Below are 27,361 nucleotides of genomic sequence, written 5' to 3'. Positions count from 1 at the left end.
TCTGCTTTGCTGGCCAGTTAAGATGGGTTTGCAGCTGCTTACCATTACCAAAACGGCACAGAGCAGCTGGAGCAGATGTGTACAGATGCATACATTTCCCAAGCAGATTGATTATTATCACTCTCCAGCTACCAAAGTCTGTGTTTAACTCATATGAAGGGTCAGGGGTTTTTACACCAGCTGACGGGAAACTGTTCATATTCAGGTGGAAGGGGAATCATCAGGTTAAAAAACATATGTTCTCCTTGTCACACGAGGGACATTCAATGGAACTCCAAGGTGGCAAAATCAAATCTGAGAAAAGGAAATAATTTTCCACACAACATGCAATTAGCCCGTGGAACTCACTGCCACATATCTGAGGCCAAGAATTTATATTCCAAGGTGGATTGGAGGGTTCTATGGATAACTAGAACAGCCAGTATCATACCAGTTAATGGTAACAATGATTTTTGTTGAAGGGATTAAAAAAAAACAGAACGCTAATGTTTTACAGTTTGAACCAGTTTCTGAATATTAGGGATCAGGCTGAGACCTTTGTGGGGGCAGATTACCCTACATCTCACTACTGTGGGGCTCTTGTGCCTTCCAGGGAAACAGCTGGCCACTGTCAGAGATGGGATACAGGACTAGATGGAGCACAAGTCTGATCCAGGCTGCCAATTCCTCTGTAGGGACTAAAAGAGGAGGCTCCTTCTGTGCTCCTGTGGAAACAACGCAACTGTCTCCAAGTCTTAGGCGGGATGTAGCAATCAGATCTACCCCAAGAATGTGGAGTTTGCACTCTTCACAACGCACATTGAATTCTATAGAGGAGATAATAAGTGTCGTGCCTCACCCGGAGGCCGATCCAAACCCCACTGGATTCAATGGGAGTCTTTCCAGTTACTTCAGTGCATGCTGGATCACCCAGGACATTAAGGAAACCAAGCCCAAGGACTGTTTTCTTCAAGCTGCAGTGTGCTCCAGAGGCTGGCCATGAGATGAAGAGGGCAGGTGGTCTCGGTTCTACTCCTGAGTGCCCCACTGACTTTCACGTGCCCTAAGCACACTATAGAGTCAATTTGCGACCTTGGACAAATCTGGTAGGCCACCATTTCCAAAAATCAGGCTCTAGAGTTAGGCGTGTTGAGCGACACTTAGGCCCCTAAAGGAGTGGTTTGGTTTTTCAGAGGTGCTGCGCACCCAGCAGCTCCCACTGAATCAATCATCTCACAAATTCATGCCCCTTCAGGCCTGACCCAAAGCCCATTGAAGTTAATGGATCAGGCTCTTAGCGGAGTGCCTCAGTATGGATTTAGGTGCCTAACTGTGGCCCCTGACTTGGAAAAGTTTGATCTATCTAAGTGCTTGTTGTTAGGTAAGTCACCAAACATAGGTTGGGGACTGTAAACTGTGTGCTCTGAAAACCCTGCAGTTGCACTGATTCAGGCAGAGGGGATGTGGCTGATCTGACACTTCGTGTGAAGGCAGCTCCCCGCCAAGGGTCCAGACGTCCAAACAGCTTCTGAACCAGGCTGAGGTGAAGTGCCACGATCTGCCACCAGAACAGTCACATACAGGGCAGGCCCTTCCTGTACCTGATTTCTCCTGTGCTCACTTTAACAAAAGGACCAGTCTTTCCACATGGACACCAGCCCATCTTTTGCAAGGCCTCCACTTTAGCTCACTATGTGCACACACTCTAGAACACAGTCATCTAGCTACACAGGCACATGAGATCATAGGCCCAGATCCTTAAAGGTATTTAAGTACCTAATTCCCATTGAAATCTGGGCTGTAGTCCTTTACTAGCTGAGCTTAGATATGATACTGTGAAAATAACAGAGTAAAACTCAGGTCTACACACATTCCTGAAAGCAACCTTCAAAGCTTAAAGGAAGCCAACCAAAATGTTCATTTGTTTTTGTTTGTTTCCTCCAAGTTGTTCCCCACAAGGCCCAGCTCAGTCTGGGGCCTGTTTGAACAAGACTCTGTTTAAATCCAGATAGTAAAAGGGCTTATCCACACTGTTTGAGGCTTGTTCCGTCTGACTTGTCTGAAGATCCGGTGGCTTACATTTTTCAACACTGGATGGCATCCAGCTTGCAATAAAAGGCCATCAAGGTGTGCCCCGAAGTGAAAAAGAAATGTTTGTTTGTACCCTTTGATGCTTTTCTCTGGCTGTATAAAGAAAGCCTGGGGAAAAGTTTTATTTCCTTGCTTTTTATGTTGAAATCTCATCTGTCTTGATTTTTTTCCCCCCTTGAATCCAACTGGAGAACTTTGGTAGAATCAGGCCATGAGTGCTGCCAACTCTTGTGAAATTGGGAGTCTTTCCAAAAGCCCCAGCTCATGATATTTGTTATGGGAGAATCTCCACTTCACTGTTCTTAAAATGACGTTTCCAGCCCTTGTGGTTGCAAAGAAAAGCTTGAAAAAATGACCCCTAGAGAGTCAAAAACCAGAAGAATTCAAATTGGATTTTTTTTTAATCTTTGGCTTTAAACAAAAAGTCACATCTCATGTTTGGTTTTGGTTTTTGGACGGGGCAAGTGGGAGAGGGGCTTGACTGATTCTTGAATGCTTGGAATCAGCAAGACTGTGACAGCAAGTAACCAGAGAGTGAACACTGGACATTTAAAGCCTTGCTCATTCAAATGCTTGCACCCACAAGCAGCCCCATTGTGCCCCCTCTGCCCTATAGCAGACCCAACCTGGAGCGGCTACAATTTGGCCCCTTGTTATTGTTTTGTTGCCAAAAGCCTTGCTTATCTTCCCACAATGGGCATATCTGATACTGAACTTAGCACAAAGGTCACTGTTTGCTGGAGCACTGAAATGCACCTCTGTTTGTCAAGCTTTTCTCAGCACCAGGAATATTTCACAATCCCCAGTGAGAGCCCTATAAATCCAGGGAGCCTTTGTCTTCACCTGTCAGCAAACATCAGCTTCAATCTTCTGCTTCTTCTCTGGTGTGACACCGAGATCCCAAGCTGACATTCATGGGGATCCTTTACCTGTTCTTTGCTATTGTCATCTTCTTCCTCCAGGCTGCTCCAGGTGAGGTGAAAATACCTGGAGGGCTTTATAGGATGTATGGAGAGGGGAAAGGAATGTTCTCATTGTGAAGGACAAGGTAAAGTCAGGGCAGAGTAAATCATCCAGGCAAAAAATTACTATATAAATTAAATATTGCACTATTACTCAAGATAGTTAAATCTAGAGCTAACTGCAAAGAGATCTCACAAAACTGAGTGACTGGGCAACAAAATGGCAAATGAAATTCTATGTTGATAAATGCAATGCAATGCACATTGGAAAACAGAATCCCAACTATATAGACTCAATGATGAAATCTAAATTAACTGTGACCACTGAAGAAGGATCTTGGCATCATTATAGATAGTTCTCTGAAGACATCTGCTCAATGTCCAGCGGCAGTGAAAAAAGCTAACAATGTTAGGACAATAATAGATAATAACACAGAAAATTTTATAATACCACTTTATAAATCCACAGTACGCCCACTGTGTATATACTGCATGCAGTTCTGGTCGCCCCATCTCAAAAGAGAGATTTTAGAATTGGAAAAGGTACAGAGAAGGGCAAGAAAAATGATTAGGGGTGCGGAACAGCTTCCGCACGAGGGGAAATTAATAAGACTGGGACTTTTCAGCTTGGAAAAGAGACGACTGAGGGAGGTTATGATAGAGGTCTGTAAAATCATGATTGGTGTGGAGGAAGTGCATAAGGAAGTGTTCGTTACACCTTCACATAACACAAGACCCAAGGGTCACCTGATTAAATTAATAGCCGCAGGTTTAAAACAAACAAAAGGAAGTACTGCTTCACACAACGCACCGCCAGTCTGTGGAACTCGTTTTCAGGTGATGTTGTGACGACCAAAAATATAAATGGATTTAGAAAAGACCTAGATAAATGCATGGAAGTTAGGTCCATCAATGGCTATTAGCCAAGATGGTCAGGGATGCAGCCACATACCCGGGCGCCCCTAGCCTCTGACTGCCAGAAGCTGGGAGTCAATGACAGAGGATGGATCACTTAGAATCATAGAATATCAGGGTTGGAAGGGACCTCAGGAGGTCATCTAGTCCAACCCCCTGCTCAAAGCAGGACCAATCCCCAACTAAATCATCCCAGCCAGGGCTTTGTGAAGCCTGACCTTAAAAATATCTAAGGAAGGAGATTCCACCACCTCCCTAGGTAACGCATTCCAGTGTTTCACCACCCTCCTAGTGAAAAAATTTTTCCATCACTTGATGATGACCTGTTCTGTTCATTTCCTCTGAAACACCTGGCACTGGCCACTGTCAGAAGACAGGACACTGGGCTAGATGGACCTTTGGTCTGACCCAGTATGGCCGTTCTTATGTTCTTATTGTGCCTCTGGAGGCAGGACTTAGGCATGAAGAGAGGGTTCCTCAATTTCAGGGTCAAAAGACCCATTCAAAGACACTGTCAGCTATTAGTAGGTTAGGAGTCAGGAGACATTTTGCAACCTCAAGCAAGTCACTTCATGTGAGTCTCACTTTCCCCATCTGTAAATTGGGGACAATAAAACCAAAGGTGTTGTAAAGCATAACCAAAAAGGGGCCTAATCCAAAGTCCATTGAAGACAATGGGAATCTTTCAAGGGGCTTTGGATCAGATCCGTAATCTTGTAAAGTGTTCAGCTGGAAAGCGGAGCATAGGCATGAAGTGTCATTGCGGTTATGTTGGTTTTAAGTATTTCACGTTAGCACCCACACTGCCAAAGACTGTGGCTGTTTTCTGATTATTCTCTTGCTTATGCATCAGCCACATCCAGGCTGTCAGGGGAGCTGAATGCCGGCTAGGAGCAGTGTTTGTTAGAGTACTGCAAAACTGAATGGAAAGTTGAGTTCAGGCCAGAAACGTGCTGACTGACCTCACTAGCATGGCTGATATTTAGCACAAAAAACAGTTTGAAGCAGTGTTATACCTATGTTATTTAAACTCCCCGATCAATGAAAAGATAAACTCAAGCTAAATTGCAAAAGAGAAAATAGTGCCCTTTTTTCTTAAACTAGAAAAAAAATACTTTAGAAATTCAGGTCTCATCTATCCTACTTCTTTGTGTGTGTGTGTGTTTGTTTATTTGTTTGTTTCTGGACACTTTAGGGCTGACTGGAGAAGTGTTAGGATTTTAACATCATGGCAAACAAAGCAGTGAAACCTGAATAACGAGAAGGGGAAGGATGTTTACTCAGACTTTTATACTCATTTCTTTTTAATAACTATTTACTTCAAATGCCTGACATCTTTTGTGAAGTGAACGTCAATATTCTTGCCCCTTTCACTGAAGGCTGAGAAAGCTCCCACTCCAGTTTTCTGGTCTTCCAGTGAGTCCTCCAGCACAACAAGGCTTGGGATTCCTGATATTTATAGGGTAAACCAAGCAAAACCTGCCCTTTTACGCCCTCCCCTCCCCCCCAAAGTAAAATAACCAACAAAGCAAACCACTTCCCTCAAAGCAACCCTTTCACTGACCTTTATGGACTCATTAAATGGGGGAAAAAGGCAACAGCATGTTTTTGTTTCCTTAGCAGGACACCATTAAGGTGCTGGAATCATGATATATAGTCTACACAATTTCCCAATTGCCCCATTAGGCAGGCGATCACCATTGACTTTAATGGGGGTCTGCAGGGCTCCTCCCTTCTCCCTGCAACTATCTCATGTCTCCTTTCCTTGTGCAGCAAGAGGCAGCGCTTATGCCACCTTGCAGTGCCTGAGCAACCATGGCCACTGCCGACGGCTTTGCTTCCACATGGAACGTCAGGTTGGCACCTGCACCAATGGCCACCAGCGCTGCTGCAAGTGAGAGACAAGGCTGGGATGAAGAACTCTCTGGATCCAAAAGCTGAAGGAAGCTGAACAAGACTTTCCAAAAACAGCACAGCGAACATGTGTAACTCCCGTGCTGGACACAAGCTACACCAAACTCATGTTTTTTTCTATTGTAAATAAAATATACTCCTCTGGGTCTGTATTTCAACCACACTTTTCTTAAAGAATTGGGAAGATGGAAAATTCTGCCACAAATTTGACATGTTGGGACTGACTTGTTGATCGACTTAGCAAAGGAATCAGTACCCTTTTGCTTCTAGGTCTTCCGTGTGAATATGGCAGGGTCTGCAGTAATTTATTACGGTAGCATCTACAAGGCCCATTCAAGGACCAGGGCCTCATTGTGATAGGCACTGCACAGATTTTAACCAAAAGACAGGACCTGCCTCAAAGAGCTTACACTGTATATATGAGACAAGAAGTGGAAAAACAAATAAATGGAGGAGAGACAAGGGAGACAGTAGGAAAATATCTGATCAGCTTAAAGTTAACAGCACATCCAGTAAAAGCCATAGCACTCCAAGGGCCAAAACTGAAGCTCATTGGTGTCAATGGAAAGAATCTCACTGACTTCAATTGGCTTTGAAGCAAGCCCTGACTGCCTAACCTCTGTCAATGGATTTGTAGACATCTCGGCCAAGGCTACTCGGTGGCCTCTGGAAAATGAGTTTCAGTCCAGTCCCCAGTGGACAAACATGTTGGATAAAAAATCAGTATTTTATCAGACACTTGAAACAACTATTTTAGCTGTTCTGCTCAGTGGGGCTTTGCTTTCAGTTCTATGTATTGGGTGTTTGTGTTGCTGGAGTTGATGGGTCATCTGAGTCACGATTTATTTTCCCTTTTGTAAATAACTCCACTTTCAAAAACTCCCAATTTTAACAAACAAAACAAAGTTTAAAAAGCATAATTCAGCCCAAGGGCCCAATCCAGCTAACACTTCCTACTGGGCCTAAGGCGTAGCGTGGTGACTTGTCCCATTGACACAAAACTACTCTCAGTAGTAAGCAGTGCAAGGGGTTACAGGCCCTAGAGATGGAAGCTGGTCCAGTGGTTAGGCCCCATAGCCTAAGTACTGCAAAATCTGAGTTCAATTCCCCAGCAGGGCCACAGCCTCTATGACTGACCTTGGGCAAGTTCTGTAGTCTCTCTGCGCTTCAGTGCCTATGAAGTGGGGCTAATGGTGCTGCCCTACCTCAGAGGGCTGTTATGAGGCTCAGTAGGCAAAGGATTGTGACATGTTCAGATGTTTTGACTGTAAGGCGGGGAGAGGTCATATAGCTTCCCAAAGGCATCACTACCCATTGGACAAGTGGCTCCCAGTGAGAGCTGAATAAGTGACTTAATCATATGGAATTTATGCCCTGATCCAGCAAAGCCTCTGACAATTTTTATCTGTAGTGCCTCGGAGAAATAGTCATGGACCAGGACCCCCACGGTGCTAGGTGCTGTACAAACACACAACAAAAAGACAGTCCCCAACCCAGACAGCTTACAATCAAAGTAGCAATCCCATTGACTTTTTAAATGCAGGTGGGGCATTAAGAGAAACACTAAAAGTCGTGAGACGTGTGATAAGATCTTGAGGGTTGGCAACAGTATTATTTATCCATCGGGATGATCATATTCAGAGACTGGAAGTGCTTATGCGTGTGAGGGCACAAGCACAGGGTTCGGGCAGTCTAATGTAATCTTAGGTCTATTGTGAAGACCACAGCTAGAAATACATCAGGGAGGGAGAAGAGATATTTAAGCTAAAGTACAAGGTTGGGACGAGAACAAATAGGAATAAACTGGCCATGGATAAATCGAGATTGGAAATTAGAAAAAGGTTTCCAACTATCAGAGAAGAGATGGTCTGGAACAGCCTTCCCCTAGGAGTACTGGGCATGAACAACCTCACTAGTTTTAAAATGGAGCTTGATGAGTCTATGAACAGGATTGCATGACAGAGTTGCCCAAGATACCCGGGGACTGGACCGGATGACCCAAGAGGTCCCTTCCCAGCCTGTGTTCCTATGACTTGTAAGGGGCTAGCATCTGTTTTGTATAAAACTAAACCAGTCAAGAAACACAACTGAATTTGCTTTAAAAATGTAAGGACCTTCTTAAAAGAGGAAAGAGGATGAACGTGTGCATAGAGAGGGGAAAAGAGCAGTAAAACCCAACCAGTTAATATGCTGCCATAGGGCTGAGGCCTTTCTGGAAGTTATGCTTTAGCCAACACACAAGTTATTGGGCTCAATCCAGGGGTAATTGGGTGAAATGTAATGGCCTGTGTTACACAGTGGTTGGACTAGATGGTCTACTGGTCCCTTCTGGCTTTACACTCTATTAGCTCCTTTACACTCTTTACACTCTTTACACTCTAATCTAGCTCCTAAAGACATCAGGCAGGAGAGTCTTTCTATTGAATTCAAGGAGACCTGGAACAGGCTCCTCAATGTTGCTAATGACAGGTTTCAGAGTAACAGCCGTGTTAGTCTGTATTCGCAAAAAGAAAAGGAGGACTTGTGGCACCTTAGAGACTAACCAATTTATTTGAGCATGAGCTTTCGTGAGCTACAGCTCTGTAGCTGGAAATGGCCCAACTTGATTATCATACACATTGTAAGGAGAGTGATCACTTTAGATAAGCTATTACCAGCAGGAGAGTGGGGTGGGAGGAGGTATTTTTTCATGCTTTGTGTGTATATAAAAAGATCTTCTACACTTTCCACAGTGTGCATCCAATGAAGTGAGCTGTAGCCACAAGTACTCCTAAGGTGCCACAAGTACTCCTTTTCTTTTTGCAATACAGACTAACACGGCTGTTACTCCGAAACCTGTCCTTTTAATGTTGTTAATGTATCCTTTCTCAACAGCAGATGGCGATCTTAGTCCACTTTTCTCCTACCTCACTAAAGCTGCAAGTTAATATGAGGGAATATCAGGCTTGAAAGCCACTAATATTTCTTTAAATCCTGCATTAGTCAATTGTCTTTACACACAGGGGCCAGGTTTTTAATCGGGCCCTTAGTGCTTAGGTAGCTGTTTGCATTTTCAAAGCACTGCACAGACATTGACTGCTTGTTAAGGGTAGGTGACAAGCAATGAGACAGAAGGCTGGAAACTCAGCACTGCTAACCCCAAGCACCCAAAGATCAGGATATTAAAAATAATATATTTTTAATTTGTCTCTGGTTTCTGAGCCTTTAGGGGGCACTCAGGGCACATTTTCAAGCTTTTCCCTGCAGCCACAAGAGACAGAGTCTCTCTTTTTTTAAAATTTAACTGACAGCTGAGATTTTTGTAGAATAACGGGACTCCAAGAGGTGGGGCTTTAAAAAAACTAACTATCACTAGACTCGTGATAAAATTTCAAGAGTTGGCAGCATTGGTTGCTGGGTTCGCACACCTAGCAGGAGTCTGTGGCCATTTTCCCTCTCTGACTGGAAGTCATATTTTTCTTCAGGGGAGATTCAGTTAAAAGGAAATTTGGGGGCAGATCCTCAACTATGAGTCAATGTAACTACAGGGATTTCAACAGAGCTGGGCCAATTTGTGACAGCTAAGAGTCTGACCCCAGCTTGTAGCTGAAAGGCAACCTGAACTATGCGTGCGGAACAGAAGAACCCCCTAAAAGCTACTCCCATGCAGGAGAATCATATGCCGGTCATGATTTTCTGGTATCTGTGGGTATGGTTACATGAGGACATCTACCCAGCTGACTGAGTTAGATGTCAACTCTACATGTCCTTATTTGTACCCACAAACAATTATTTGTGGATCCAGAATTGTACATGAAAAGGGGGTCTGTGTTAAATATGCTTTAAAATTCAGCCTCATCAAATTATCTAGCCCAGGGATAGAATGGGGGGGTGGAAATTGGGCAATACCTCCCAGTTTCCCTAGAGGAATGATCTTTCCAGGAAACCTGAACAAAATTTTCAAGTTCACAACAAAGCCTGGTAAGTTTCACCTAAGGTTAGGGTATATTAAGAACATGTCACTCTTCTTGCCACCCGTGACACTTTTAATTATACATCCTAAAATAAAGCAATCAAATCTCATGCTTCAGGGTACAAACTTATCACTGTGTGGGTCAGGAAGAAACTTTGCACCTTCATTTTCACACTTCAAATTTGCATGGGTGCATTATGAGTAGCATTTTCCTCTGTAAAGAGAGCCTACACGTGTAATTACTTTGCATAGCATTACAGCTAATTGCAGAGGATGGTGTTATTCCCTGGGAGTAAGGGGGGGCAAAATCTAGCCCCAAGAAGGGAGAGGAATTGCCTGCTCCGACACATAGAAACATAACTAAGAGCAATGGGATGAAATTTAGATTGAATAACAGTGACTGGGCAATGCATTTGGCTGTGAATGTGTGTGACAGCAGAAACTCCATTGCTGGGGACTTCTAAAACCAGTTTGGACAAAGCACTATAACATGTATCATGGGGAGTAATCCTGTACTGGCAAGGGGGGATTTTATGGACCAGATCCTCAGCTAATATAAACTGGCTTCAGTGGAGCGACAGCTGTTTGCACCCACTGAGAAGGACATGGGCATAGCTCCAGAGACAGAGCTATACTGATTTATATCAGCTGAAGATCTGGTCCTGTCCCTCTAGAGTCTATGCTTGCAACTTTCAAAGCCAAACAGGGAACTTATCCGCACAACCCCACTAATTTCACTGGGAGTTGCGAGGTTACGTCCCCTAGTCCGTTGTGTAAATCTCAGCCCATGCTTCTCCTGATGGCTGTAGGCAAATAATTTGAAAGCTCATTCTCACAGTCACAGTCTCTTTTACTTGGTGATGCTCTTCTCTTTTGATGGATGGGTGTATTCTTTGGGGGTGCAGGGAAGCTAGCCAGGGGTCAGCAGCCACTGGGGCTCATTCGGATCACCAGATAAGCTGCTACTTGATAACAGGAGCTGCCAGAAAGAGCCTCCAGTTTTCCACCTTTTTGAAGTCTGGCTGGTGAAGTTTTGCAGAACTTTGTATTTTTGCCAAAGTAACCAACCTCCAGCCCAGGGTTTTTGCTTCCCTCATCCCCTCCCGTCTTCCTCCGGCTCCGCTCAGCACGCACCTCTGTGCGGGGCTGATATGGGGGTTGGGTCACACAGATGATGTCATCTATTTTTGGTGCTGTGGAGGAGAAGGCCCGGGTTAGACACGTCTGCCTCTACCCAGCCCGGCGCCGGGAACAACTGCGAGCCTTCCTCTCACAGCCCCTTCTGTACCTTATCACGGTGGAGATGACATCTTCGGGCGTGCTGCGCAGATGAGACCGACCGGACGAGGGGGGTAGGCTGCCTGGGACGGGGGCTGACGCTGGGAACCCATGAATGGGATCCTTGTGAAAAACACACACGCATTTGCTGAGGCTCATTCCTGGCACAGAACAGAAAGGGGAATCTCGTCCAGCCGGATAAAGCCGGACGTCTGCCGGAGTGAAGGGGAAGCTATGTGTATGCCAGAGCAAAGGAAAATCAATGTGCGTAAGGCTGGGGTGTGCTAAAGAGCATTGGCCTAACTCTGTTTCCATTGCATCAGCACCCTGCTATTGAACCCAGGTCCGTGAGGTCCCTATCCGGCATCCTGAGACTCAGTACCACCACTGCATGCTGAGGCACCAGCCCTGACCTACAGCCTTAGTGCTAAAGGCCTGCAGCCCCACAGCAGCCCCGCCCCAGGCCCCTGATTGGCTGGACAGCAGCTTTCTCATTGGGTACCTGGGCTATATAAAAACCGCAACAGGCAGAGGAAGCCATTGCCTGCTGGTTGCTGCCCAGGCTGCCCCGTCCGACCTTGGGCCCTGACCCACTGACTTGGCCCCTTAGATTGGCTCTTTCAGCTACTGGTCCCTGAGAGAACTCTGACCATTGCCTCGGACTGCCTCTGATCCCGATTGACCTCTTGGAGATCCCAACACCTGCACACGCTTGACCACTGCTCTGGACTGCCCCCAGCACGCCTTGGCTGCCGGGCATTACACATTGAAATCTATGGGAATTTCACTGTTAACATCACCACGACAAGATGAAACAACAGCCTGGAAAGGGTTAGGGATGGCTGGGCAGAGCACGTCAGGAGGAGGAACCTAGGCCTAGGAGCAGAGGGGAGGGATGTGTCATGTCCCAGTCTCTCTCTCTTTTCTCCTGCTGCTGGCTGATGGGGATAAAGAAAAAGTCTGTACGGCAGGGCTGTGGAACCTGTGGAACTCATTGCCAGGGGATATTGTGAAGACCAAAAGTATAACGGTTCAAAAAACAATTAGATAAGTTCCTGGAGGATAGGTCCATCAACAGCTATTAGCCAAGATGATCAGGGATGCAACTCCATGCAGTATGTGTCCCTAAGCCTCTGACTGCCAGAAGCTGGGACTGGACAACAGGGGATGGACCACGGGATAATTGCCCTGTTCAGTTCATTTCCTCTGAAGCCTCTGGCATTGGCCACTGTTGGAAGATAGTATAGGGGGCTAGATGGCCCATTGGTCTGATGCAGTATGGCCATTCTTATGTTCTTATGTAAATGCATGCTGCTGGGAAATGTTCAGACAACACTGTTTTTAGATAAAAAAAATTGGGTTTTGATTAAATGAAATTTTTGGTGAAAAGTGCCTGCTTTCCATGGAAAATATAAATTTCCCTCCCCCCCACACAGCAAAAAACTGAACACTCAAAAAACAAAAAAAAACAGGTTTTGGCCAAAAACAGAAATGAGCCAGATTTCATCTCCCAGAATGCACCAGGGACATACAACTGCCATGAGGCAGTCTCCCCTCACTAAGAGGACAGACCATGGTGAACCATGGGAGATGTAGTCTGACCATGGAGTCCAGCCCATAGAGGAGAACAGGAGCATGCGGCATCAGAACTACAACTCTCATGAGGCACCCTGGACACATATCAGAATGGAAGTATTTCAGTTTTCAGATGAAAAACTTTTATTTTTGAATTTTTACTGAAAACTTTATCATTTTCCCAAGGGGAAAAGAAAAAAGACGCCAGCTCTAGTCTGGAGACTGTAGCCAGTATTGGCCAGCTGAGCTATTCTTTTATTCTGTATCTATCTATGCCGTTTGTGTTGAGACAATGGGCTCTGGAGCAAGGGCCTCTAAAGGGTTTGGGTGTGGTGTTTGCTTCCCTTCCTAGGCTGGAGAAGCTGCCGACCAGCTTACCCCTGCCTTTAAGCGCTATGGGAAATGGTTTGGAGCATCTGGGTAAAAGCACAGAGATCGTTGAAATGGATGCAACAATTGGATCAACTAAGGATTTTTGTTGGTTTGCAGGAACGAGGTCGTACATGGCTGGTGACACGCTTCAAACTATGGTGTCTCGTCTTTTTGTGGTAGATAATTGAATAATGATATTACAGGAAAGACATCGGACCCAATTGCAGTTTAGCTCCACTGACTTCAGTGTGATTATTCTAGATTTACACAGGCATCATGAACAGAATTTGGCTCGTTGTCTGGGATTTGTGAGGGAGTCTAATGGAGGTAGGTGCCCAAATTCCACTGAAATTGAGGATGCCTAACTCCCAGAGGCGCCTCTCTAGACTCACAGACATTATCTACTGATGGGCAAAACTCAAAAGGTTGAGAGTAGAAATGGGTTCAAGCAACAACCTTTGAATCAGGATCTGGACCGGGATGCTGGTACTCCTAAATTCAGGGATTTCAGATGCAGGGGGGGTTTTTTTGTTTGCTTCATTATAAAAAGAGGGGCTAGGTCTAAAATTTGGATCTGAATTTGGGTTCAGGGTTCACTCAGAAAAGTTCAAGCAAGCTTAGTGTCCTGTGGAATTAGATGTGCTCTGAGCCCAATTCGCAGGGAGAGTTGTTACAAATAATAATAATAAATAGTTATATTACCACAGCATCCGCAAGCCCTAGTCATGGGCCAGGACACTATGGTGCTAGCAGTGAACACAGGAGCTTACAATCTAAGTACTGGACAAGAAGTAACAGATGGATACAGACAGATGGGGGAGTGCAAGGAAACAGAGATACAATACTGGTCAGCATGATAGGCAGCTGTCTCTGCTCACGTGCAGACTGACCATTGTCAAGTTTTTTGTAGGCATCTCGGCAAAGGACAGTTTTGAGGAGGAATTCCAAGACGATCAGGGACGTCCGTTTGTGGGTCTTTTGGGAAGCTCTGCCCGAGCAGTAGGGGCAGCATGAGAGGAAGCATGACGATGCTTGGTGTAAAATGTAATCAGTGGGCAGTAGAGACTGGCCTCATGGGCCAATCGGAGGTGAGCATGGAGAGCAAACAAGACTTAGTGTCTGCCTCAAGCAATGAGCATCCTACTTGGGAATCTCAGTGGAGAAACCAAAGAAATGGCCCTGGAGACAGAACTAACCTCTCCCCAATGTAAGAAAGGAATTGGCGGCTGTGATTGCAGAGCCATTGGCCATTATCTTTGAAAACTCGTGGTGAACGGGGGAAGTCCCGGATGACTGGAAAAAGGCTAATGTAGTGCCAATCTTTAAAAAAGGGAAGAAGGAGGATCCTGGGAACTACAGGCTAGTCAGCCTCACCTCAGTCCCCAGGAAAAATCATGGAGCAGGTCCTCAAGGAATCAATCCTGAAGCACTTAGATGAGAGGAAAGTGATCAGGAACAGTCAGCATGGATTCACCAAGGGAAGGTCATGCCTGACTAATCTAATCGCCTTCTATGATGAGATTACTAGTTCTGTGGATGAAGGGAAAGCAGTGGATGTATTGTTTCTTGACCTTAGCAAAGCTTTTGACACGGTCTCCCACAGTATTCTTGTCAGCAAGTTAAAGAAGTATGGGCTGGATGAATGCACTATAAGGTGGGTAGAAAGTTGGCTAGATTGTCGGGATCAATGGGTAGTGATGAATGGCTCCATGTCTAGTTGGCAGCCAGTATCAAGTGGAGTGCCCCAAGGTCCTGGGGCCGGTTTTGTTCAATATCTTCATAAATGATCTGGAGGATGGTGTGGATTGCACTCTCAGCAAATTTGCGGACGATACTAAACTAGGAGGAGTGGTAGATATGGTGGCAGGTAGGGATAGGATACAGAGGGACCTAGACAAATTGGAGGATTGGTCCAAAAGAAATCTGTTGAGGTTCAACAAGGATAAGTGCAGTGTCCTGCACTTAGGACGGAAGAATCCAATGCACCGCTACAGACTAGGGACCGAATGGCTAGGCAGCAGTTCTGTGGAAAAGGACCTAGGGGTGACAGTGAACGAGAAGCTGGATATGAGTCAACAGTGTGCCTTGTTGCCAAGAAGGCCAATGGCATTTTGGGATGTATAAGTAGGGGCATAGCCAGCAGATCGAGGGACGTGATCGTTCCCCTCTATTCAACATTGGTGAGGCCTCATCTGGAGTACTGTGTCCAGTTTTGGGCCCCACATTACAAGAAGGATGTGGATAAATTGGAGAGAGTCCAGCGAAGGGCAACAAAAATGATTAGGGGTCTGGAACACATGACTTATGAGGAGAGGCTGAGGGAACTGGGATTGTTTAGTCTGCAGAAGAGAAGAATGAGGGGGGATTTGATAGCTGCTTTCAACTACCTGAGAGGTGGTTCCAAAGAGGATGGTTCTAGACTATTCTCAGTGGTAGAAGATGACAGGACAAGGAGTAATGGTCTCAAGTTGCAGTGGGGGAGGTTTAGGTTGCATATTAGGAAAAACTTTTTCACTAGGAGGGTGGTGAAACACTGGAATGCGTTACCTAGGGAGGTGGTAGAATCTCCTTCCTTAGAAGTTATTAAGGTCAGGCTTGACAAAGCCCTGGCTGGCATGATTTAATTGGGGACTGGTCCTGCTTTGAGCAGGGGTTTGGACTGGATGACCTCCTGAGGTCCCTTCCAACCCTGATATTCTATGATTCTATGACTCTATGATTAAGAGCATCAGTCCAGGTCAGAGAGAAGTCCCTCTGGTAGGTCACTGTGGGGAGAGTGGCAGGAATGCTGCACTGTGCTGCACCAATTCTATGCATAAATGAATGTCTCTGAACTCTTCCATGAACACTAAATGGACTAATAACAAAAATGTAGAGGAGAAAAATGTAGAGACATGTACCCCATGTCTCCTGGAATAACCACTCTGTGGGGAAGCATCCATTGCAAACCTGTGGGAAAGCAGATGCAGAAACGTCCCCTGAGGTGTCTGCAGAACTGGAGTGTCACTCACTGGTGATTGTTCAACTTCATTTTAAACACTGATCGTGAACACGTTACATTCCTAAGGAAGGGGATTTCATTCTGGTAGCAGTCTGTCCTGAGGGCCCCAGAGAACAAAATCTTGTACTCAGCAATATGTAGTGGGGTTTGCAGGTGAGGAGTAGGCTGGTGATAGATTTTGTGCCCCTCCCTGACTTCCAGCTCCACTGTAGAAGAGACACAGGGCCACTCTCTGAGATTCACAAATTGCTTAGGACATTGGAGTCCCCACGAAGAGCAAGGTGCCCAACTAGCTTCTTGTTTTTCCTGTTGTGACCAGACCAGGCCACTGTATTGCACGGAGCAAGCCTAGGTCTGAGAAGGGACAATCCTGTCAATCAGCAGTTTTATAGCCCTTTCAAGTTCAACCCCAGGGTGCTTCTTAGCAGGAGCCTTCCTCAAGTACCTGCTCAGCACCCTGGATGCTTTGATCCTATGTCAGGCCGCTTACGCGCGGCCCCAGATCCCTGTGTCTGGGACTGACGTGAAAGCTGTCATGAGGTTTTATTGTCCAGATCTGCATCCTCTCCCCCTTTATCAGCGACTCCCACACACTGGAAATGAGATATGCGTGACAGCATTTTTTCCATTGGCTGACTTACGCTGTGAAGAAGAGAAGGGGCTAGAGAGTGGCACGTTGTTCGGGTGGGAAGGATGTACACCCATCACTTCCCCTCACCTGCTCTGAGGTCCCCTCCCCTGCCAAAGAAAAAGTAGTGAGAAGGGATCAGAGTAATTCCATGGTCATTTAGTGAGTTAGCTCAGACAGCTGGCCTGGTGGCTAACCAGACACAGATGCCTCTCTCCTGAACTGCTACGTGACTTAATGAGCTTCTAAAAACCAATCAGGAGCCCATGTAAATGAGGATAGCCTCTGCAAATTACAAGGCTGATCGACCCTCAAGCTTTGGGGCAGCAAGCTAACACCTGCTGGGGTCAGGAAGAAAGTTCTTGGCATGGCAGTGGGAGGAAGAAAACCTCTGCAGGATTGTGGGAGAAAAGGAGGTGATGGCAACAAAAACAACTGAATCAATGGCCCAAAAGCAATAGCATGCACAGCACACAGACACAATGCACAGCCATTTGCTGTTGTTAAAGTGGCCCGGCCTGTCTAGCAATTTATATTCCTCCTCATGCTTAGCATCATAGCATCTGAAGCAGGGGTCACCCAATGAAATTCATAGGCAGCAGGTTCAAAACAAACAAAAGGAAGTACTTCTTCACATGACGTACAATCAACCTGTGGAACTCCTTGCCAGGGGATGTTGTGAAGGCCAAAATAGTAACAGCTCCATCAATGGCTATCAGCCAAGATGGTCAGGGATGCAACCCCATGCTCTGGGTCTCCCAAGCCTCTGACTGCCAGAAGCTGGGACTGGACGACAGGGGATGGATCACCCAATGATTGCCTGTTCTGTTCATTCCCTTTGAAGCACCTGGCATTGGCCACTGTCAAAAGACAGGATACGGGGCTAGATGGACCTTTGGTCTGACTCTGTATGGCCGTTCTTATGTTCTTATGAGCATCTTGCAGATGTCCATAAGTCTTTTCTCCACACCCCTGAGAAGTAGACAAGTGTTGTTATCCCCATTTTGCAGATGAGGGTCAGATGCACACAGGGTAAGTGGGTTCTGCCTGCCTTTCTCTGAATAAATCTAGTCATCTACACCAGTCATGACGTCGTTTGAGGGTACACAGAACACAGAAGAAGACTCCCGTCAAGCCTAGCCTTAAGTCCTTCATGTGTGAAGTGCCTGATGCACTAAGCTCCAGCCACCAGAAGGTGTCACAATTCTCATGATTACCAACTGCACGTCGGCTGCAGTCTGGACTCAGTAATTTTAAGTCTGCTGCCTGGCAAAGAGAAGTCGTCCACTTTTGTGTAAAGTGTTACTGTAGCCTATGTCAGTCCCAGGATATTAGAGAGACAAGGTGGGTGAGGTAATTTTATTTATTGGACCAACTTCTGTCAGTGACAAGCTTTCGAGCTTGCACGGACCTGGAGAAGGAGCTCTGCGTGAGTCGAAAGTGTGTCTCTCTCCCTAGCGGAAGTTGGTCCAGTAAATGCTATTACCTCACCCACCTGGTCTCTCTAAAGAGAAGTCAGTCATGTCAGGGGTCCTGTGCAGTATTGCCAATCCTGAGTGTTCACATCTCACGAGTTAGCCCCCCACCCAAAACCATGAGACTGGCTTAAAAAGAATGAAATCATAATTATGATAACGATTAATAATGATAACAGAAGATCGACAGCTCACAATAGGAAAGATTTGCCTTTCTGCTGCATTTTTGGTGCCTCAATAGAAAACATTGCCTCCGGCGCTGTGAACCTCGTGTCGGAGCAAATCGTGGAGTGGGGGTTGAGAGGTGGTGGTTGTTTTTGTCGTAGCACCTCGAGGCTCCAGCCACATCCCCAGTGACTGGCACTGGACAAACACAATCCCTGCCCTGAGCAGCTTTTCATTTAAATACACCAGACAGACAAAGCATGGAGGGGAAACAGAGGCACAGAGAGCGTGAAGTGACTTGCCCAGGGTCACGCCGCAGAGCCAGGAATAGAACAATCTCCTGACCCGCAAACAAAAGCTCTAGCCACAGGACCATGCTGTGGTGGACACATTTGGATGGGTTCCCTACACTGCTGAATAACTGCAGCCATAATAGTGAAGTTGGGGGCATTTTCTGATATCTGTTCCCTTCCCTTCAGAGTGAGGGTGCAGCCAGCCTCGGGGCGAGAGCTTCAGATGGCTGACAGGAGTGTTTGAGGCCGCTATAACTGAGCCCCTTTCAAGCAAGCGATGGTTTCTAAATAAAGCAGAAATCCCAGCCCCAGAGGCTGCTTCTCACCAGGAAAGATAGCGAGGAAGCCCCCCACCCCCTCTGGTTTACTTCACAGCAAGCGGTTTGGCTGCACTATCTCGGGGTAATTTGTGAGGGAATCACAGAAATAAATAACCTCTTTGAGAGCAGAGGGGAGAGCTGGGATGCTCCCTGCTGGAATGTTAAGAGGCTTATCTCCCTCAGGAGGACAGTTATGAATATGCTGCCCTGGGAATCCTGAAGCGGGCTAGCTGGAGAGAGGGCTATGCATAGGGCCTGCCTGGGTTTGTAAGGACAGGGGCATGTGCTGGTGGGTGGGGGATGCAGGCTGGGCTCCTCTGACAAGGCAATCGCTCACATATTACCCACAGTCAAAGGGCATCTGAACCTGAGCAGCAGACATCTCCTCGCTCCAAGCACATGGGAGGGGAGGTCCTTTGTGCAGGCCAATAGGATGACTTGGTTATTTCTAGTGGCGAGTGTGGGGAGGGCTAATGGCTGGGGAAGGCGGCAGGGGTCACGCCTGTGCTTCGGTGATGGATGGGTGGTTTGCTCCACATGCCGCAACGCAGCTCCAGGGACTGCACAGGGACAGCGCCTGGGCCCCTGCTATCTGCTGGGAGCTGATGGACTTCAGGCACAGTTCATTAACAGTGTCTCCTGCGGGTGACTGCCTGCCTGAGGGTTGAGCACAGCTGTACAGTGGTAGTTAATCACCTGACCTAGATTTAAGGTTAGAACAGGGGCGCATTTCACACTTAAGACAAACAGCAGGGAAACGTGTATGCATGTGGGTATCTTCATGTGGTGGCCACCAGCTTGGCTGACACTGTGGGGTTTGCACTGGGGACCTCCAGAGCTAAAAGCATGAGAAGTTATAGCTTGAGCTAACACTTCGTACTGGTGTAGGTTGACGTTTTTCACATGCTGCACCCAACTGTTTGCAAGAAGCTGGGAATGGGCTACAGGGGATGAATCACTTGATGATTCCCTGTTCTGTTCATTCCCTCTGGGGCACCTGGCACTGGCCACTGTCGGAAGACAGGAGTCTGGGCTTGATGGCCCTTTGGTCTGACCCAGTATGGCCATTGTTACGTTCTTATGAACCATTCTCACTTTAACTTAACATGGCACCACTCAGGCTTGGCCTGCCAGCTCCTCCGTCATGATGGCCCATCCACCAGGCCAAATTTCAGTGTGTGGGCCTGTGACCAGGTGTGCCAGATTGCAATTCTATTCGGTGGGGGACCCTCTCAAACAGGGGGCCCCGGGCACTGACTAATACCAGTGGTATGCAGTGTGCATGACGTGCATAGGGCTGCAGGTCTACAAGACTCATATCTTCAGTGGATCAGGCACAGAAGGGTGGACCTGTAACACACACTGACCAGTGGGCTAGGTATGCACCCATGTGTGATAGAGATTCTAAGACCAGAAGGGACCATTTTGATCATCGAGTCTGGCCTCCTGCATAGCACAGGCCATAGGGCTGCGTGCAGATGTGCATGTATTCCGTGCCATTCTTTGAGAGTGAAGGTAAGAAAAAGAGCCTGCAAGCTGGACTAGGCCTATGGAAATAATACATTGCTTAGCTGGTACCACAAGCATAGGCAGTGTAATGGGTAAAGAGTCCCCATTCACTCCAAAGGAATGCCATTTGGCCTGCCTGATTGACAGGCAAGATTTGAGCTCTGATATCTAAGATCATTAGATAAAAGGCACCAAGTCTAGCAGTGCAAAGCACTCTAATATTATTACAAATCATGGAATCATAGAAATGTAGGGCTGAAAGGGACGTCGAGAAGTTAGCTAGTTCAGACCCCCCATGCCGAGGCAAGACCAAGTAAACTTAGACCACCCCTGATGGGTGTTTGTCCAACCCGTTCTTTAAAATCGCCAATGACAGGGATTCCACCACCACCCTTGGTAACTAATTCCAGTACTTAACGATCCTTACAGTTACAAAGGTTCTCCAAATAGCTAACTGAAATCTCCCTTGTTTCAGATTAAGCCAATACTTCTTGTCCTACCTTCAGTAGACCTGGAGAACAATTGTAAGAGCCCTGAACATATTTGATGAGTGTTATCTGGTCCCCAATCAGTCTCCTTTTCTCAAGACTAAACATGCCCCATTTTTTTAACCTTTCCTCATAGGTCATGTTTTCTAAACCTGTTATCCCTTACATTGCTCTCCTCTGGACTCTCTCCAGTTTGTCCACATTTTCCCAAAAGTGTGCCATCCAGAACTGGACACAGTACTCCAGCTGAGGCTTCACCAGTGCCAAGTACCGCTGGACAGTTACCTCACATGTCAAACCACACTCCTGTTAATACACCCCAAAATGATATTAGCCTTTTTCACAACTGCATAACCTTGTTGGCTCATATTCCGTTTGTGATCCTCCATAACCCCAAATCCTTTTCAGTAGTACTACGCCCTAGCCAGTTATTCCCCATTTCATAGCTGTATATTTTTAATTTTTCCTTCTTTAGTGAAGTACTTTGCACTTGTCTTTATTGACTTTCATTGTGTCGATTTCAGACCGATTCTCCAATTTGTCAAGGTCATTCTAATCTTATCTTCCAACTAGCAACCCTTTCTATCTTGGGGGTCATCCTCAGACTTTATACACATACTGTCCACTCCATGATCCAAGTCATTAATGAAAATATTGACTAGTACAAAAGCCAGGATTGACCCCTGCAGGACCCCACTAGATCCGCCCTCCTAGTTTGACAGTGAACCATTGGGAACTACTCTTTGAGTACAGTCTTTCAACCAGTTGTGTGCCCGTCTTATAGTGATTTCATCTAGACCACATTTCCCTAGTTTAATTATGAGACTGTCATGTGGGACTGTGTCAAAAGCCTGACTAAAACCAAGATATATCATGTCTACTGCTTCCTCCCTCTCCACAAGGCCAGTAACCCTGTCAAAGAAGGAAATTAGGTTGGTCTGTCATGATTTGTTCTTGACAAATCCATGTTGGCTATTATTTATTACCTGTTCTCCTCTAGGTGCTTACAGATTGATTGTCATGGGATAGCAGGAGAACACGCCTGCTGACTGGAGGCAGCTTGCATTTGTTCTGCAGCAGCTCTCCCACCTTCCTGTGGAGAGGAGAGATTAATACAGAGATCATGGGCAGTTCGTGAACCACCGGTTGGGGGAGCCCCATCCCTTTCGCCCAAGGCTCCACCCCTTCCATGCCCCCTGCCCCCCCCGCCAGATCCCAGAGGCCCCCCCCGGCACTGCAGCCGCTGGCCCCTACCTGAGGCTAGTGCCCCCAGTCCCAGAGCACCCCTAGCCTCTTCCCTCCGCCAGCCACAGAGCACAAGGAGAGCGGGTGGCACGGCCCAAGCCGGGGCCACCCCGGGAGACTGGAGCCACGCCAAGCGGAAGCAGGGGACGGGCTGTGGATGGAGCGTTGGCAGGGCCATGCCTGGCTGTTTGGGGTGGCACAGCCTTCCACAGCCTATGATACCTGCCGCCCATGCCAGAGATGCTGTAGAGTCACATGGCCCTACTTTAGAGAGTTTCCAGGATGTGATGTACAAGCTGGGATAAAATTCTCTTCAACACAAAGGAACCGCTGAGCCATAATGCGATATCTACGTTAGGGAAACACAGAGTGAGAAAAAGGTGGTGAACCTGTGGACCCCATGCTCTGAGCCATTTTCCAAAAGTCCTGGATCATATGAAATTCACTGGAAAGTGTTTGTTGCATCCCTCTTCAGTGGTTTGGCTTCTAGAGGATAACAGCCTACTACTGCTTGTGGCTAACAAAATTATTCCTTTAGTGCAAGAATAAGTATTGGTGCTGCAGTACTAAAGATCTCAGGTTCATATCTGACAACCCATCTCGTCTGGAGTGTTACAAATGTACTAGAGACATGCTGTGGGGAGAGAATTCTGGACTACAGGGGAATGGAATGGATGAGCGAAAAAGTCTTTCCCACCTCATACTTCTATTCCAACACAGAAAATTATGTTAAGGTTGAGAGTGTGTATCAGTGACTGAAGGATAAAAATCGTTACAAGGTGCTGTAATTATCCCAAAATCAAGCATTACAAAGCCAGAAAATTCACAGCTAAGGTTACACTTAAATAAAATCAAAACATATTAAGGGATGGAAATGCAGAGATAAGGCATCCAAACAACCTTAACTCTGCCCTGTCATGATGCCATGCAATGACCATACATTTTGGAGTATGGCATTCTAGTGTGTGGTCTTAGATTAGATTTCACTGATTTTGAAGGACCTTTTTACATACTTGTTCCCCTCTGAGCTTTCAGAGCTTCCCCTGTGCTCTTGTCTCAGGTCCCCTAGCAATGCTGACTTGGTGGGCTTCGGAACAACGGCAGAGTGCCGCAGGGAGTCTTTCGAGAACGGATGCCCAAGCTAGCAAGCACCCCTGGAACCTCTAAACGCAGTGACAACTGGGGTCAGTCATCTACCGTTGAGAACTCGTGACATGTGTCCAGTCCCCCTCATATCACTGACTCATCACAGCCAATAATATTGTTGCATGCAAATTAGTTATACAGGAGGTGTGGTGATTGGTTGAGTTGCCTCTCATATCAGAATGGCTCCATTTAAGAGTTACATGAGCTGTTGACATGACCCTCTCTATAGCCTGTTTAATACAATTAAAACAATTAGATACAACCATAACTTAATTGCAACTGTATTTCTTCAGATGTAGACTGCGGACAAGATTTCAGTTACTTTTTGCTATGTGAAAAAATCGGAAGAGTTTGTGTTATTCTGTTATTGAGATCAATGAAATGCCCAATACAGATGCTCAGTTTCTTAAAGGGCCCATTAATAACATGAAAGGAACCACTAATATGAGCACATGAGCTAAGCAACAGATGTATTTGTACATTTTCAGAAAATTCATTCTGTTCTCAGAGAGTACTTGCTGCAAACTTGGGCAGGGGACCCTGTATTTTTCATGCATAACAAAGGGGTTGGATTCATGCTGGGGGTCCAAAGTGGAATTCGACACTAGCTATGGAACTGTGACTGGTGTCTCCCCAATGTTTCTAGCACAAATTATAGGAGATGCCTTTAGGCATGTTGTATTCTCATGCCACATAGATGTGAAGAAGGTGGGTTCTCTCTTTATCCACCAGACTCCTTGGAGCAGCAAAACTATCCTCCTGTGTCCCAGAACAGTATTATTAATTATAACCAGGGCTTAAATTCAGCTGGAGCAGTCCGGAGCGGAGCTCTGGTAAATATTTTCAAATGCCCTGGAGTTTTTATAGCATGTTGGGGGCGTCTGGGGTGCATGGAGTGCTCCGGGAAATACTCTGTAAGAATTTAAGCCCTGATTATAATTACAGTAGCACCTAGAGGCCCCAGCTGAGATCCAGCCCTAGAGACATGCCCTGTCCCTCACAATTTAAATAGACAGGACAGATAAAGGGTGGGAGACAGGGAGTATGATCCTCTCTTTACTAGAGGAAAACTGAGTGGTTAGGGCCCAGATCCTCAAAAGTATTTAGGCACCTAACTCCCACTGAAATTAATAGGAGTTAGGTGCCTAAATACCTACAGGGAGTGTGCATCCTATCTGAGAATTTAATCCAGGTTGCCTAAATCCCAGGCCTTAATCACAAACACCTCCCTTTTAAAATAATCCCATCCATTCACTCAACACTAGTGCAAACTAGCTGTGGATAATACGTGCTTTCCACATAGACCCTTCAGCTTTGGGAACACAATGGGTGACTTTACTACATGAGCAGACCAGGAATACCCCAGGGTAATGCGTGTGGCCCAGAAAATGATCCTAACACTAGAGGCAGATTTGCTCAGTTCATTCCTGCCTGGGCTGAGCCTGTCTGAGTGGACTGTGCGTAACAGGAACACAACGGGACAATCAGTGCCAGCTGTGTGATCGCAATGGTAAAGGATCAAACAGCCTGGACAACTTTTTTTTAAATGTACGACATGGATTCAGAATTATTTGCTAGTTGGGGGGAGTAAAGATGTTCTTAAAGCACAGGGCCAGGAGTGACTCTATTCCAAGCTCTGTCACTGATCTGCAGCGTGATCTTTGGCAAGCCACCTAATTACTCTGTGACTCCACTCAGCCATCTCTCAGACAAGGCTCATGAGCTTCCACTCCACACAGAGATGAGGCGAAGCTAAATTCACTAATGTTTGGGGAAAGCTTTAAGATCCTCTGATGGAAGGTTGCAACAAAAATGCCAAATGGTTTTATTATTTGCACTCCCCAGCAGTTTGGCCTGATCTACCGCTATATGAGGAATTAGGCTGGTCGAAACATTTGCTGTCAAAAGATTTTGTCGACAGAAAACTGGGCTTTCAACCAAACAGACGTCTCTGCTTTTGTCAGAAAACTGAAACCTGGGGTGGGGGAAACGTTGGCTGAAAATTTGACAGCTCCTGGCCAAAAGTCAAAAGTTTTCAGTTTTCATGGCAAAAAAAAAAGGGGGGGGAGTGGGAGGGGGAGGTTGAGCTTTCATTTGCTACTGAAAATGTTAATGAAAATCAAATAATATTAATTTACAGCAACATTTGCCAGTGGATTAAACACCTGTTTTCTAAGCAGCCCTAACTAGGAGGTACCTTTCCTCCCCACCAGGCATGGAAGCCCTTTGGAAGATAAATAGGTAGACTAGAATTAGCAGGTCTGGGACAGGATCTGTAATGACAGCACCCATAGACTGGCTGCCTGGCGCTCCCCCTCTCCTTTCCCTCATCTCTAATGGGCCTGAGCGATGCCTGAAGGGGCCGTGGGAGTTTGACTACCGTTATCCGGCCCTTATCACCACTAATGTGCAGCTGGTCACTGATCCCACTTTGCTCAATGACCAAGATGTGACCCCGAGGTCAGGCCCGTCTCCAGAGAACCAGCGCTATCTCCGTGACCGGCTGAAACCTTGGCAGGAGCTCAAGTTTTCTGACGACAGAGAGCTTCCCACCGCCACCCGCTTTATTCCCCCCGACTCCTCTCCGGTGTCTGGCACGGACCTGGGGAAGGCTCCACTCATACCTACTGAAATAGCAACACAGATAACTGCCCCAGACAGAAACACGCTAACAAACGTCCATTCAGAAAACAGCCCTCCCCCACCCCCGGTCTGCTCACGCCAGAGTTTGACTCGTCCCAGCTGTCTGTCAACCTCCTGAAGAAAAACACGGCTGGCTGTGTGATCTGGATGTCACTGCCGTCCCCCACCATTGACTCCAGGGAGGCAGGATCAAGCCCATGCTGCAACCTTTATTCATCACAAACATCCACCCTTGGCATCCCTGCAGGGAAGGCTCATCATCACATGGGGAAACTGAGGCACAGCAATTTCGCCAAGCTGGGAAGAAAACCAGAGACTCCATGGCCCCCTGCTATAACAATGAGGCCACCCAGCCTCGTGTGGCTTTCCATAGGGATAAGACACTCTCCCAGAAAGCCAGCCTGCCATTCGCAATCCTTCCCTGCGGCAACTAGAGTCAGGTGACATTAAAACAGAGGCAGCATTGAAAGAGAGAGGAAGAAAGCCAACCTGCTTTAGTGAACAGGATGTTTCATCTGGGATTCACCCCAACACGGTGCCTCAGCTGGTTATTTCCTGCCTCTGGGTGACATTCACCCCTCTGCCGAGGGCCTGCTTGCACAAGGCTATACACTACCTACATCCACACAGAGGGATAGAAACCTCGCCTGCTTCAGGGCATCACACTTAGCGGTAAACTTCCCTGGGGGCAGTTTATCTCAACACTGGGCCACAAACCAGCATGCCAGAGCTCCCAAACTAAGCAAGTGCATGCACCACCCTTGGAGGCCAGGCTGGGGCTGGGGTGTGGTGTGGTGAAGGCTTCCTGTTTTTTGCTGTGAGTCAAGAGCTGGGTGCCAGGCAGAGCGGACCCCAGGCAGACTGCTTCTCTGTCAAGCCTGAGGCCTGCTGTTAGCCCAAGGGCTCAGTGAGAGCTCACTAAGAACGTGCTTGGATCCAGCTACCCCGTGCGCAAGCGTACTGTCCCTGAGCGCTGCGGAGCCAGCGAATCGGCCGGGTTCACGGATCTCTGCCCTGCCGACTCCGCTGTCTGTGTTTGCCGTATTGCCAACCCCAAATGTTCAAAAAATCATCAGGCCCTAAAACTCATGAGATTGCCTTAAAAATACTGAGATTTACTTACAGAATGAAGGTTCCTTTCCTTTGCCGTCTGGTTTTTGAGCTTTCAGGGTGCACCCTGGTCACATTTTCAAGCTTTTCTCCATAGCCGTGCGGAGCATAGGCGCCAACTCTGTGGGTGTTCTGATCAGCTGTTTGGTGGCGGGTGAGAGGCATTGGTGGGCGGGGCAAAGCGGGGGCGGGAAGAGGTGGAGTGAGGGTGGGACCTTGGGGGGAAGGGGCAAAGTGGGGGTGGGGCCTTGGGGTAAAGTGAGGGTGGCGCACCCACCCGGAAAGAAGAAAGTCAGAGCC

General features: G+C 46.9%; 1 long non-coding RNA gene across 1 annotated transcript in view; it reads right to left on the bottom strand.

Moving 5' to 3' along the window:
• Positions 1 to 27,161, bottom strand: part of LOC311519077 — a 60,035-nt gene extending 32,874 nt beyond the window's left edge. The window contains exons 1-2 of the long non-coding RNA XR_014711190.1: positions 27,075 to 27,161; positions 21,904 to 22,010 (exon numbers count right to left, since the gene is read on the bottom strand). This is a non-coding gene — a long non-coding RNA (uncharacterized lncRNA). The remainder of the gene's footprint in view (positions 1 to 21,903; positions 22,011 to 27,074) is intronic.
• Positions 27,162 to 27,361: the final 200 nt, after the last annotated feature.

Source organism: Lepidochelys olivacea (assembly GCF_965140295.1).
Source record: "Lepidochelys olivacea isolate rLepOli2 genome assembly, chromosome: 3".
Classification (NCBI taxonomy): Eukaryota; Metazoa; Chordata; order Testudines; family Cheloniidae; genus Lepidochelys; species Lepidochelys olivacea.
Note: the sequence above shows the minus strand (reverse complement) of the source record. Positions and strands in the feature narration are given on the sequence as shown.